This window comes from Pelodiscus sinensis, chromosome 3, assembly GCF_049634645.1.
Source record: "Pelodiscus sinensis isolate JC-2024 chromosome 3, ASM4963464v1, whole genome shotgun sequence".
NCBI classification, from domain to species: domain Eukaryota; kingdom Metazoa; phylum Chordata; order Testudines; family Trionychidae; genus Pelodiscus; species Pelodiscus sinensis.
In genome coordinates, this window is record NC_134713.1 from 108,619,637 (window position 1) to 108,631,855 (window position 12,219).

At 49.3% G+C, this 12,219-nt stretch overlaps 2 protein-coding genes across 3 annotated transcripts in view; both read left to right on the forward strand.

Annotated features, from left to right (window-relative positions):
* The window catches only part of MYCT1 (MYC target 1), a 38,954-nt gene that overhangs the window by 22,214 nt on the left and 4,521 nt on the right, over positions 1-12,219 (forward strand). The window lies entirely within an intron of this gene.
* Positions 1-12,219, forward strand: part of VIP (vasoactive intestinal peptide) — a 66,671-nt gene that overhangs the window by 22,148 nt on the left and 32,304 nt on the right. The window lies entirely within an intron of this gene.

Genomic DNA, 12,219 nt, shown 5'->3' on the forward strand with positions numbered 1-12,219 from the left:
TAGAATGTGGTAGTCCAAAAGCTTATAACAGATTGCCATATCTGAGACTGAACCAAATGCCTCTGAAATCAATAGAAAATCTTTCAACAAACTTCAATGGTCTTTAATTAGATTCTTAAGTCATAGCCCACAGTAAGAAGCTGCCTCATCCCAGGGGAAGCTCTAGATGTTACCATGTGCTAGGTAAAAATGCAAGTGGACTTCCTGTTTGAAACACTAATTTAGATCTTTATTCATATGTGTTGGAACATGGGGTGAGGACCTGGCTTAAAGAACTTTCCATTATAGACATGGTTAAGTCAGTTATTTTTGTCAAGGTCCAAATTTCTTGGGCAAGGTATAGTTAAGTTCCAGACACCAGATAAAATAATACTAATAAAATATGTTGAGATCTGTTAAAAAACATCTGGTAGTTGAGATTTGGCCCATGGTCTGCCTATTGAGTATCCCTGGTTTATAGTTTGGTTAAATGATTCTCAGCACTTCCACTTTACAAATTGTTCCAGCATTCCTGTCTTTATTAAAGCTTCTGTTTACAAAGGTTCAGCTACCATTTGCATCATGTGCACATGGACTGATTTATTGGTTCCTCTCCAAACTCTTTCCTCCTGCAGCCCATGCACAAAGTTCCATGCAGGTTTCTACAATGGGAAGCAACTTACACACCTACTACTACATCTTTTGTAGAACACTTCTTATTCCCCCATTTAGATGGACAGTTCAGCTCGCTAGTGGGTGTGTGCAGGTGTGGGGTTAGTCATAGACCAGCTCCACGGTGCCACTCTTTGGCAGAACAGTGTTCTATCTAAGGGTATGTCTACACTACAGCATTATGTCGAAATATCTTATTTCAAAATAATTAATTCTAAATAAGATATTTCGAAATAACGCGTCTACATACAAAATGCATTTCAAAATAGTGTTCTGCTATTTCGAAATAGCGCATCCACACTGATTGGACGCTGAATTGCATTTAAGGGCAGCTGAAACTGGTTCCAGCAGGGCATCAGGTCAGGAGTTACTTTGTGTGGCTGCTGCCTGAGGCTATCTGAGGCTTGTGCTTAAAGGGACCCCCCTCTCCCCCAGACAGCTGGTTCTCAGATTTCTCTGCTTGCTTGCCTACCTCGCTGAGGGACAGCAAAGCATTTTTGTCTCTGCCTGGTTTGGTTGCCCTGACTCAGGACACCACAGCACTTAGCACTATTGAGCCAGAGCTGCCCCTGGGCACTCTGGTACTTCTTTTGGACATGTTGCTGCAAGCCTGGCTGTGCTTTCTGTAGGCAGCCCGACCCCCACACCATCCTCCAGAGCTTCCTTGGGGACGAGGAGGAGCAGCTGCAGCTCACAGACACCAGCATGCCCCGCCGCATCTGGCGTCTGGACACCAGCAGTGACTGGTGGGACTACATCATCATGGAGTGCTGGGGAGACCAACAATGGACCCAGAACTTCAGGATGAAAAAGGACACCTTCTTTGAGCTCTGTGAGTGGCTTGCCCCTGCTCTGTGGTGATGAGACATGCACATGAGGCCCGCCATTCTCCTCCACAAGCGTGTGGCCATCGCCCTCTGGAAGCTCTCCACGCCAGATAGCTACCGATCCATGGCGAACCAGTTCAGTGTGGGGAGATCCACCGTTGGAGCAGTGCTCATGAAGGTATGGCAATCTCCGGCCACTGTGCTGGGGGGAGAGGTGCAAGTAGGGGATGGGCTGCCCTAGGGAAAAGGGGTGGAGAGGGTGCAAGTCCCCTCCATGGGAGGGTTTGTTCTGTCCCACCTGCACTATGGACTGCCCGCGGTGGCCAGGATTGCAGGGGGGGTTGCTCCTGAGAGAGGGGGTGCGGGGCAGTTGTGGGGAAGGAGCACTCTCGCTACCCTGGCACCCAAGTGACTCTCGGTGGTTTTGTGTGTCCCTCTGCAGGTGGTCAAGGCCATCAACACAGTGCTGCTCCGCAGAGTCATCCGGCTCACTGATGTGGATGCAGTGATCAAGGGGTTTGGCTCCCTGGGCTTCCCTAACTGCAGGGGGGCAATCGATGGGATGCACATCCCCATCCATGTCCCGGACCACCAGGCCTCCCTGTACATCAACCAGAAGGGAAACTTCTTGGTCATCCTGAAGGCTGTGCCTGACCATTAGAGCCAGTTTGTGGACATTAACATGGACTGGTCCAGCAAAGCACACGACGCGCAGGTTTACCCGCAACTCCTCCGTGTGCCAAAGGCTGCACGCTGGGACTTTCTTTTCCGACCACCACATCTGGGTCAGGGACATGGATGTGTCTGTGTGCCTGGTGGGGGATGCAGCCTATCCCCTACAATCCTGGCCGATGAAGCCCTACCGGGACACCTCAACCCCTCCTGAAAGGCCTTTAATGCCAAGCTTGCTAGGGCCCGCATCATGGTGGAGGGGGTGTTTGGCTGATTCAAGGCCCGTTTTAGGTGTCTTCTCACCCACCTGGACCCATCCAAGTGGAATATTCCACACATAGAGGCAACGTGTTGTGTGTTGCATAATTTCTGCGAGAGGAAGGGGAGGCTTTCCTGCCAGGCTGGATGGCAGAGGCCAATCACTTGGCTGGCCTGTATGCATAGCCCTACATGGCTGCCAGTCAGGAGGCCCATCGGGGGGCTGTCCATATCTGGGAGGCCCTGCGGGAGAGCTTCCACCCGGAGGAGGATTAAAGTCTCCTTGGTGTGCCCCACTGGGGGTTTGTGCCTCATTTCACGCTCACCCCTCACATCCTTTCACTGACCCCTCTCTAACCCCCCTTCCTGATGTAAAATAAACACACGTGTGTTGCCAAAAACAAACTCTGTTTATTGAACATAACTGGGGTGGGCTGGGGGGAATGAGGGCAGGAGAGGGGAGGTGAGAGGGCGGGAGAAGGGAGGGGTAAACCTGGTAGGAAGGAGCTGGAACGGGGAGGCAAGGGGAGGAAGGGGGAGGAGAAGCTCAGGGTTGGGGGTCTTGTTGGCTCTCTTGTCTTCCAGTACTATGGTATGGGGGCCTTGGCATTCCCGGGGGGGAGCAAGTATGGAGGGTGGGGTGGGTAGAGGGGGAGGGATGAAGAAGTGAGAGGGAGAGCAGGAGTGGGAGGAGGAGCAGTAGCTGGGGCTGGAGTGGCAGGAGGCAGCAATCTCTGCACAAGAGTCTGCAGGTGCTCGCAGATGGCACGGCCATGGGCAAGCAGCTCCCTCCAGCTCTCCCACTGCAGCTGCAGGTCTTCATGCACCCAGTGGTCGAGGGTGTGGTGCTGGCCTCGCAGGATTCCCAGGTGCTGCCGCTGGCACTCCTCCTGGTTACAGGTCAGTCTGCTGGCCCGGGTGCTGGAGGCTGTCCTGGATGGGGTGGTGCACCCTGCACTCGCAGCTGCTGCGGCTGTGGAGAAACAAGAGAAGTGGTCAGTTATCCCTGGGGACACAGTGTGTGAAGCCCAACCCACCTCTGCACGGAGAGGACGGCAGATCTCTGCACGATCGGAGCTGATGTGCTTGCACACAGGCCATGTTTGGCATGTCCTGCTATCCCCAGGAGTGTGAGCTGGCCTGGGAATGCACCCAGGCCCCTGTGCTGTATGTAGTGTGGGGATGGGAGGGAGGGAGATGTGCTATGCCTCTGCATAGAGGGGGCTCAAGGAGGGAGGGAATCATGCAGTGTCCCTCCCTGGGGTCAGGAACATGTCACGTGGCTTCATACATACACGCGTGTGGGTAACAGGCCAGGGCCCCTGTGTGGCAGCCAGCCAGGGCCACATAGCCAGGGTGGCAGGGCACATGCAGAGTTTGCTTCATGCTCTGTGGTCAGCAAGGCCCACATGTGCAGTCCCTAGTCTCCCTCTTCTCTCCCCTCCTCCCCCCGCCCTGGAGAAGGGGACCGTGATGGCATTCACATGTTGAGGCCTCCCAGGCCTCGGATGACACTGACAACAGGTTTGCTGGGACGGATCAAGGGTCCTGGGTGTGGGGCATGCTCCCTCCAGGCTCCTGCGGCTCCTGGCCGTCCTCCTACTCCTCCTCCTTCGCCTTGGTGTCATGGGCAGGGCCCTCTGCCCCAGGGTCGATGACCACCTGGGGAGCACGGACCATCTGACCCCCCAGGATGTGGTCCAGGGCATCATAATAGGGGCAGGGATCTGGGTCAGCTCCTGGTTGGGAGCTGTCCCCTGAGACCCTGGCATAGGCCTGCCGCAGCTCTTTGACTTTCATGTGCACCTGCTCCTGGGTGCACATGTGGCCTTTGGTGGCCAGGCTGTCAGCCATCCACCTGTAGATGGCTGCGTTCCTGCAACTAGTGCAAAGATCGTGGATATTGGAGGCCTCCCCCAAACCGCAATGAGGTCCACAATCTCTGCACTAGACTAGGAAGGCGCCCACCTGTTGCAGCCCCTGGCAGACTCCTGGGAGCTGCCAGACTGCTCCTGGGGAGCAGTGGAGGGCTGGGTGCCAGTGAGTTGTTGGCTCATGCTGGGCCAGGTGCATGGACTGCTGGTTCTGTGCTGGCAGGCTTGCAGTAGCACAGGCACTGTGGTCAGAGTCTACCCCTTTAAGGGCTCCGGGGCTGGGGTGGGGGGACCAGAAGAGTTTTCCTGGTTTGGCCCAGAGTGGCCACCAGGGCATCCTGGGAAGGGCTGGAGGTCCCCTATTTCAAAATAAGCATCTACACAGTGCTTATTTCGATTTAGCTATTTAGAATTTGGCATTATTCCTCATGGAATGAGGTTTACCAAATTCGAAATAAGTGCTCCACTATTTTGAATTAATTTCAAAATAGCGGTTTGGCTGTGTAAACGCTAGGAAAGTTATTTTGAAATAACGGCTGTTATTTTGAAATAACTTTGCTGTGTAGACATACCCCATAAGAGTATAAGGAAGGTGCAAATCCCACAGTCCTCTGAGCCCAGGGAATGGAATTCTGCCTGGGACCTTGAATGAGGGTGGGGGGTAGAGAAGTAGTACCTTAGGAATGAGCTGGCCTTTAATTGGAGAACAATTTTGAAATTCACTGTCAAAGCTACTTGTGTATGTCAATTTAGAGTTACTTTTAAAATGTACTATTTGAAACTAAAGCCTTTCAAATGAAACCTCTATTCATTCTCTGGGTGTGGTACCAGGCCCAGATTATCCATTAGGCACAATAGGCACAGTGCCTATGGCCTATGGAAGAGTTTAGGGTCTATAAGATGTTTAGGGCCTAAAAAAATATTCATAATGGACTCAAAAGTAAAAAAAGAAAACTGCTAAATCAAATTATATAGTCGTAGCAGCAACATCCCCTTACTTCCCCTTATCAGCCAATTAACTATCCTAAGTATAATTGTACTATACATAAAAATGGGTGTTATTTTAGAATGAAGTACCATGAATCACTCCCAGGGTGCACCACTTTCAAGAGCAAAAATTAGTGGGTGATATTAGGCGTATAAGCAATAGAGCATTTCTCCCTTAGGGTATGTCTACACTACCCCGCTAGTTCGAACTAGCGGGGGTAATGTAGTCATCCGCAGTTGCAAATGAAGCCTGGGATTTGAATTTCCTGGGCTTCATTTGCATGAAGCCGGCCGGTGCCATTTTTAAATGCTGGCTAGTTCGGACTCCGTGCCGTGCGGCTACACGTGGCACGGGGTCCGAACTAGCCGGCATTTAAAAATGGCGCCGGCCGGCTTCATGCAAATGAAGCCCGGGAAATTAAAATCCTGGGCTTCATTTGCAACTGCGGGTGACTATATTACCCCCGCTAGTTCGAACTAGCGGGGTAGTGTAGACATACCCTTATATATTTATATATAATCGAATTTAAAGGCCTATGATTAGAAGAGTGACTAGGCCCTACAAAGACTTTAATCCAGCCCTGTGCAGTATATGTTGTTCCTGGCATACACATAGAAAAGTTAGATAAAAACGTTTTTTTCTGAAAAGTTGCACTGTAACATTATTTCTTAAAAACCAGAACCTTATCAATACAAGAAGCAAAATGTTCCCTAAACCAAAAGGCACAACTATCTCCATCTTACTGTAAACTGTCTGTTAGCAATCTGACTTCTAGTAGGCCCAGATTGTGTACAAATCTCCCTAGTATGCATGGAGGACCAGGAAAGCCCATGGAGCATGTAAAGTGAGAGCTAACAATTTCAGTACAATTTTCAGTACCTCACAATGCAGCTGGCAGATCTTGTGCTCACAAGGATGTAATACTTCGTGGTAATCTGAGCATGCACAAAAAAAATGATATTCGCACAGTAAAAGGTGAACTTATTTTAAATACAGTTCAGTTGCCCCACGTATGAACCAGAGGATGCAACAAATCTTACCCATTCTTTCCTCCACGTGTAGGCACTGCTCTATCTTAGTGCCACTAAAGTGTGAGATACTCCAAAGGGGAAGAGGACCCGACAAGATATATATAGTCCCCACAAAGGGGTGGTCAGGGTCCCAGGGAGCTCCAGGAGCAATTCTCCTTCAGGCAAGATTCCTGAAAACAAGAGAATTCTTTGTGATGCTTTTCAACCCTCACCCCCTCCAATGCAAGCCAGTGCCTATGATGATTGAGACCCATGGGTCAGATCTTTGGTCTCTCATTGCTCTCTTTTGTGGGACTTCTCAAGGTGGGTGGTAGAGATCTCTAGTGTGGGCAGTTGGGATGGAAGATGCTACACTCTTGCAGTCCTGCTTGGTGGATTGGCTTCTGTAATGCTGAGCCTCTGAAGTCTAAACAATCAACAAACTAGGTAACCTCTAAAGCAACCATTAAGGACATCTCAGAAGAGTACTGTAATGGAAAACAGGGTCATTCCTTGCAGATACTTATCAAAACCTGTTACATAAAGTAGAATCTCTAACCTGTTTGCCTACATTGTTATGATCTGATAAACAAAGGCACATTTAAGCTCTTACCCTTTGATTTTCCATTAGAAATCTAATGGTGAATTGACTTGTAGATGCTATATTCTGTTCCTGTCTTATGATTCATTACTGTATTCTATTGACTTGGAGATCAAAAGAGAATATTATGATTTATATGGGATTTGTAGTGCAATAATAATATTGTGCTAATCTCCCCTGGAAATATTGTGCTAATCTCCCCTTTGATCTGAGGAAGTGGGTCTGGCCCACGAAATCTCCCCTGGAAATATTGTGCTAATCTCCCCTTTGATCTGAGGAAGTGGGTCTGGCCCACGAAAGCTCATCATCTAATAAACCATCTTGTTAGTCTTTAAAGTGCTACATTGTCCTGCATTTTGCTTCAGCTACCCCAGACTAACACGGCTACATTTCTATCACCCTGGAAATTTGTAATCCATATAGTAAATCATCTGTAAACTGTCTTGATAGTTTGAATGGCTCTTGCTAAAGGTATTGTCTGAAGGCAGGTCTACACTTTGGGGCAATGTCAACCTAATTTATTCAACTCCAGCTCTGTGAATTCCGTAACTGGAGTTTACATACCTTAGATTGAGTTATTGCTAGGTCTCCATTGTTGGTGGTCAATGGGAGAAACTCTCCCATCGACTTCCCTTACACTTTTAATTGTAGGTGAGTACCAGAGCCAACAAAAGTGATGGGTGGTCAATTTAGTGGGTCTTTACTAGACCCACTAAGTCGACCCCTGAGAGATTGATCACTATAGCACCAATCCCCTGATAAGTGTAGATGTGCCCTGAGAAAGGACCAACTGAAAACAGAGATCACAAATTGCAGGCTTGGTTTCAACAAAATCTATGTGGTATAGTTATATGTCAGCACTCAGTTTGCTTCAACTATAAAGGAAGCTTTGGGCCTTATCCTTTTCTCCCCAGGTCTGCTTAAACTTTAATAGGGAAGGTCTAAGCCATAAGCCTGAGGTGTTAGGTTTTCCATGGGATTCTCATAGAAGATCTTGAACAAACTCTGCACTTGCACAGCTTATTGAACTAGAAACTTTTACATTGATTAAAAAAAAAACCCTCAAACAAATCAAGCAGTCTCACTATCTCTGGTCTGAAACTGACCTTTGGACTTTACACATTTGTATGTATATTGATCTTTTAAACCTTTTGCAACTCTTTTTTTCCCCTCTTATTAAAACCTTTAGATTTTATTTGGCATTAGCATGATTATTGGATAAGATCCAAGACTCATATTGACCTTTGGGATTGGTGGATTTCACATATGCTGAATCAGGTTTTCAATAATCTTTCCTTATATTAGACTGGGCTATATAGATGGAAGTTTAGGGCTGGAATGTTTACAGGGTACAGTTTGGGGTTTTTTGGTGACCAGTGTAGTATTACAGCAGCTCTTTGTTACTGGGTTGGTGAATCTAATTATAGAATAAACAACCCTTTGGGGGAATGATTGTCTGCCCTCTTATTTGCTTTCTGCCCTGAGTGTAGCATTCTCTGTGTGGCCCACGCAGGCACCCTGGTCATAGCTCCCTGGGAGAGCAAGTTACAGCTTGAGGCTGTTCTAATTTTTCTGAAGGACGGGAGGGGAAGTCACAATAATTTATGGAAAGCCATAATGGGTACATCCATACTGCAATTATATCCTGCAGTTGGCCCATGTCAATTGACTTGAGCTCACAAAGCTCAGACTCAGGGGCTGTTTACCTGCAAGATCCCAGAGCCTGGGATCTGAGCCCAACCATCTAAACTTCATTTAAAACAGCCCTGTGACGGGGTGAGGCAACCCCGCACTAAGGGTGCCCCCCCCCCCCAGTGAGGCAGAGAGAAGTGGCGCGGCTTTTCCCACCGCTGCCGAGGACATGGTCGGCAGGGCAGCTGGAACGTGCCGCTCAGCAGGCGGCTTAGCCGGCGTGGCCCCGAACACCAGGGGGGTTGACGGGGTGAGGCAACCCCACATGGAGGGTGCCCCCCCCAGCGAGGCAGGGAGAAGCGGCACGGCTTTTTTCGCCACCGCCGAAGACACGGTCGGCGGGGCAGCCGGGATGCGCCGCTCAGCAGGTGGCTTGACTGGCGCAGCCCCGAGCACCGTGGGGGAAGTGCCCCCTGCACCGGGAGAGACGGTGGCAACGGGGGAGGAACGCCACCCCGCCAGCCTCGGAGCGGGCGGCCCTACAAACGCCCCCGGGCAGCCCTCTTCCCAACTGATGCCGGCGGCAAGGAAGACGCCGGGGGTGAGTGACAACAGCTGGGGAGGAGAGGGTGGAGCCGCGGGCGAACGCAGGTGCAGGCAGTCTGGAAGGGAGGGGGCGGCACCCTCCCCAGGTATAAAAACTGCAGAGTCAGGAGGGGAAGGGGAGGCGAGGTGGAGGATGCTGGATGAAGAGACTGAGAGGCACGAGGAAGCAGCGGGACAAGCCGACTGGTGAGCGGACGAGTGAGGGTGATGTGTTGAGGCTCTGTGCCCCATCAGCCAGGTTGTGGGAGAGAGGTTAATCTCCCCCGCCTTAGGGCCCTGGGCTGGGGTCTGGAGAGAGGGAGGGCCCGGACCCCCCTCACCTCCTTGCTCGAGGGATCGTCTGGGCGACCGAAGGGAGGGTTGACCGGACACCGTTTAATGAAGACCGGGAGTGACTGAGACAGCGAACGGAGCAGAATTGCCTGAGCTGGGGTGAGCCCCTTTACCCCGTAACAAGCCCCTTATATTGAACCCCATAAGGCCAAGTCAGTTGACACAGGCCAGCTAAGGTTATCTAATTAAATGTAGGACTTCACTAGTGCCTATATTCTGTCTTGGCTCACAGCATAAGGTTATATTTTACCGTTTTAGAGTTGTCACGGTGCAGCCACATTTTCTGCTGAAGCCACTGAGCTCTGGGTATGCCTATGGGAGGGAGATAGGGACCTGTGTATCCACCTGAATGGCTGCCTAACAAAGGAGAATAAAATGTATGCTTTGTGCTGGAGTTGTGTAGACACTGCAATAATCTGTCTGACCTCAGTGGAATAATACCACAGAGGACTTTGTCCCTGTATTTGTCCATTTGACTGTAGAGCTATATAATGGCAAAAAGTTAAATAACAGCTAAGCATTCTGGTTGGATTGATGGCAATTAGGAAGAGGGCTGAAGGGCTGTGCTCAATATTTTGACAATGTCTTGGTGTAATTTTAATAGTGGGAAATGTTGTGTAGATGGCCAGAGCCTCTCTGTGGGTTCTCAGTGATCTACATTTTTGCAGACTGGCAGGATACCATATCAACACAGGGCTGCTGAGATCCTGAGAAGACAGCATGCCCTGTTGCCTCTGTCCCACTGAGGGACAGAAGAGGTGCTCAGATACTATGGTGATGCGTAGCAGGATCGGCGGTGGGTAATACAGGCTAGGGCAGGCATTGCCTTCCCAAAACTGCCTACGTTGCCCAGCTGCCTGGGAGGGACTGGGTGCCCCAGTCCGTCAGCTGGGGTTGGGTGGGGCTTGGCTGGAGGGGCTGTTGAAGGGGCAAGGTCTCAGGGGAAGAGGCATGGCTTCAGGCAGAAGGGATGAGGCTTTGATTCCCCAGAGAACTCTCATGTAATCAGAATTCTGATTTAGGTGACCAAAAAAAAAAAAAATTATAACGGCTAGATAACACCCATCCCTCATGGCAATCCAGGAAATTAGGAGTGAATCATAGGTGCCCAAATGGTAGCTCTGGCACTTCTGGAAATGTATGGGCTATATTCCTGGGGAATTCCTGCAACTGGAAGGGAAGTAGACAGACATGGCTTTGCCTTCCTTCACAATGGCCAGGAGAATTGCATGAACACACAATGGGGAAAGGGACATGTTTCACCTCATACATGGGCATCACAAATTGCTCCCCATAAAGTGCAAATGAGGAGCCCTGAAAGGCATTGTGTCTCTGTGAATGCATTTTGAATGGAGTATAAAGAATATCAGTTTCCACAAATACTGCTGGTAACTATTTAGATCTCTATTTCCATAAATGAGGGTTTCAGAACAGGCTCCTGAATGTAGCTGGCCTATTCCTGCTAACATTGTCTGGACAGGGAATACCATATTACTTTTGGCTCAGTCAGCCATGTAGCTCAATGTCCTGCCAGGAGTTTGTGGGCCAGAAAGGTATCCCAGTTTGACAGTGTTCACACTGAGGCCACTATAACACGCCATGACTCATCACCACAGGCACCTCCTGCTGGACACTCTGGGAATTTGCTTTTCAGCTCTGGAACACCCCCTTTCAGCTGGTGTCACACCCATTGTTACCTGTTTTTCTCAACTGCTGTGTTTGGACTCCCATTCCTCCCTGACTGTGGCATCCTCCCCTCTGGGTACTATCCTTGCACAGTGCCCCCCACTCTGGGGTCCTCCCTCCCTTGCACAGTGCCCCCCACAGTGCCCCCCACCCCTCTATGCCCACCTTACCCCAATGAACTACTGCCAATCATCATCTAGCCCCTTACCTCAGGGGCAAACTGTAGTCTGAAATGGCCACTCATCGTTTGCAAAGGGGTATGGACCTGCTACTTTCTGCTATTCTGGCTATGTCCCCTAGTACCCTCTGGCCTTGCTTCAGGCTCCTGTAGCCCGGGAGCTTGTCTGGCCAGTGCTCTAGCTTCTCTGGCAACTAAGTTGCTCCTACTCCCCAACTAAAGCAAGAGTGAGTCTGACTCTAACCTTCCAAGAGCCTTTATTTATACTGCCCTCAGCTGGGCTCTAATTGGCTAGTACTTGCCACAGCTGCTCCCAGAGCTGGGTTTTAATCTTTAACGGGCCAGTGTGGGACAGATGCCCTGTTATAGCTACTTTGGAACTGAATAGATGCCAGAATGTCCCAGCTGGGAAAAATAGTCTCAGACAATGTCCCAGGCAATTATCTCTGACCTGTCTTCATGTATTCTTCACCATTTGGAAATGTTGCAAAAAACATATGGGAGAGCAGAGGTAACAGACAAGGAGTAGGTAAGGGGGGAAAGTACAAAAGTTTATATGTATGGATCTGGTCACAGAAACTTCAAAAATGTCAGTTGTGTATTTGGAGTTTGTGCAAAATATCTTGACTTCATGGAACTTCAAAGAGAAATAGAAAATCTAATAAGAATAGATTTGTATAGTAGGAGATTAGTGGGTCTTTTTAGTTCTATCTAGAACCTGATAACGCAAAAGCAGAGGAAGTTAATAGAAATACATAGATCATCATACATTTGAGAACCTAAGCACAAGGTTTACATGTGTTCATTTCTAGAAATAGGTAAAGAGTTTACTGGAGTGGCTCAAACATTTTTAGAAATCAATGAGAATGGTTAAACACAGATTTTTTTTTAACTACGTATTTG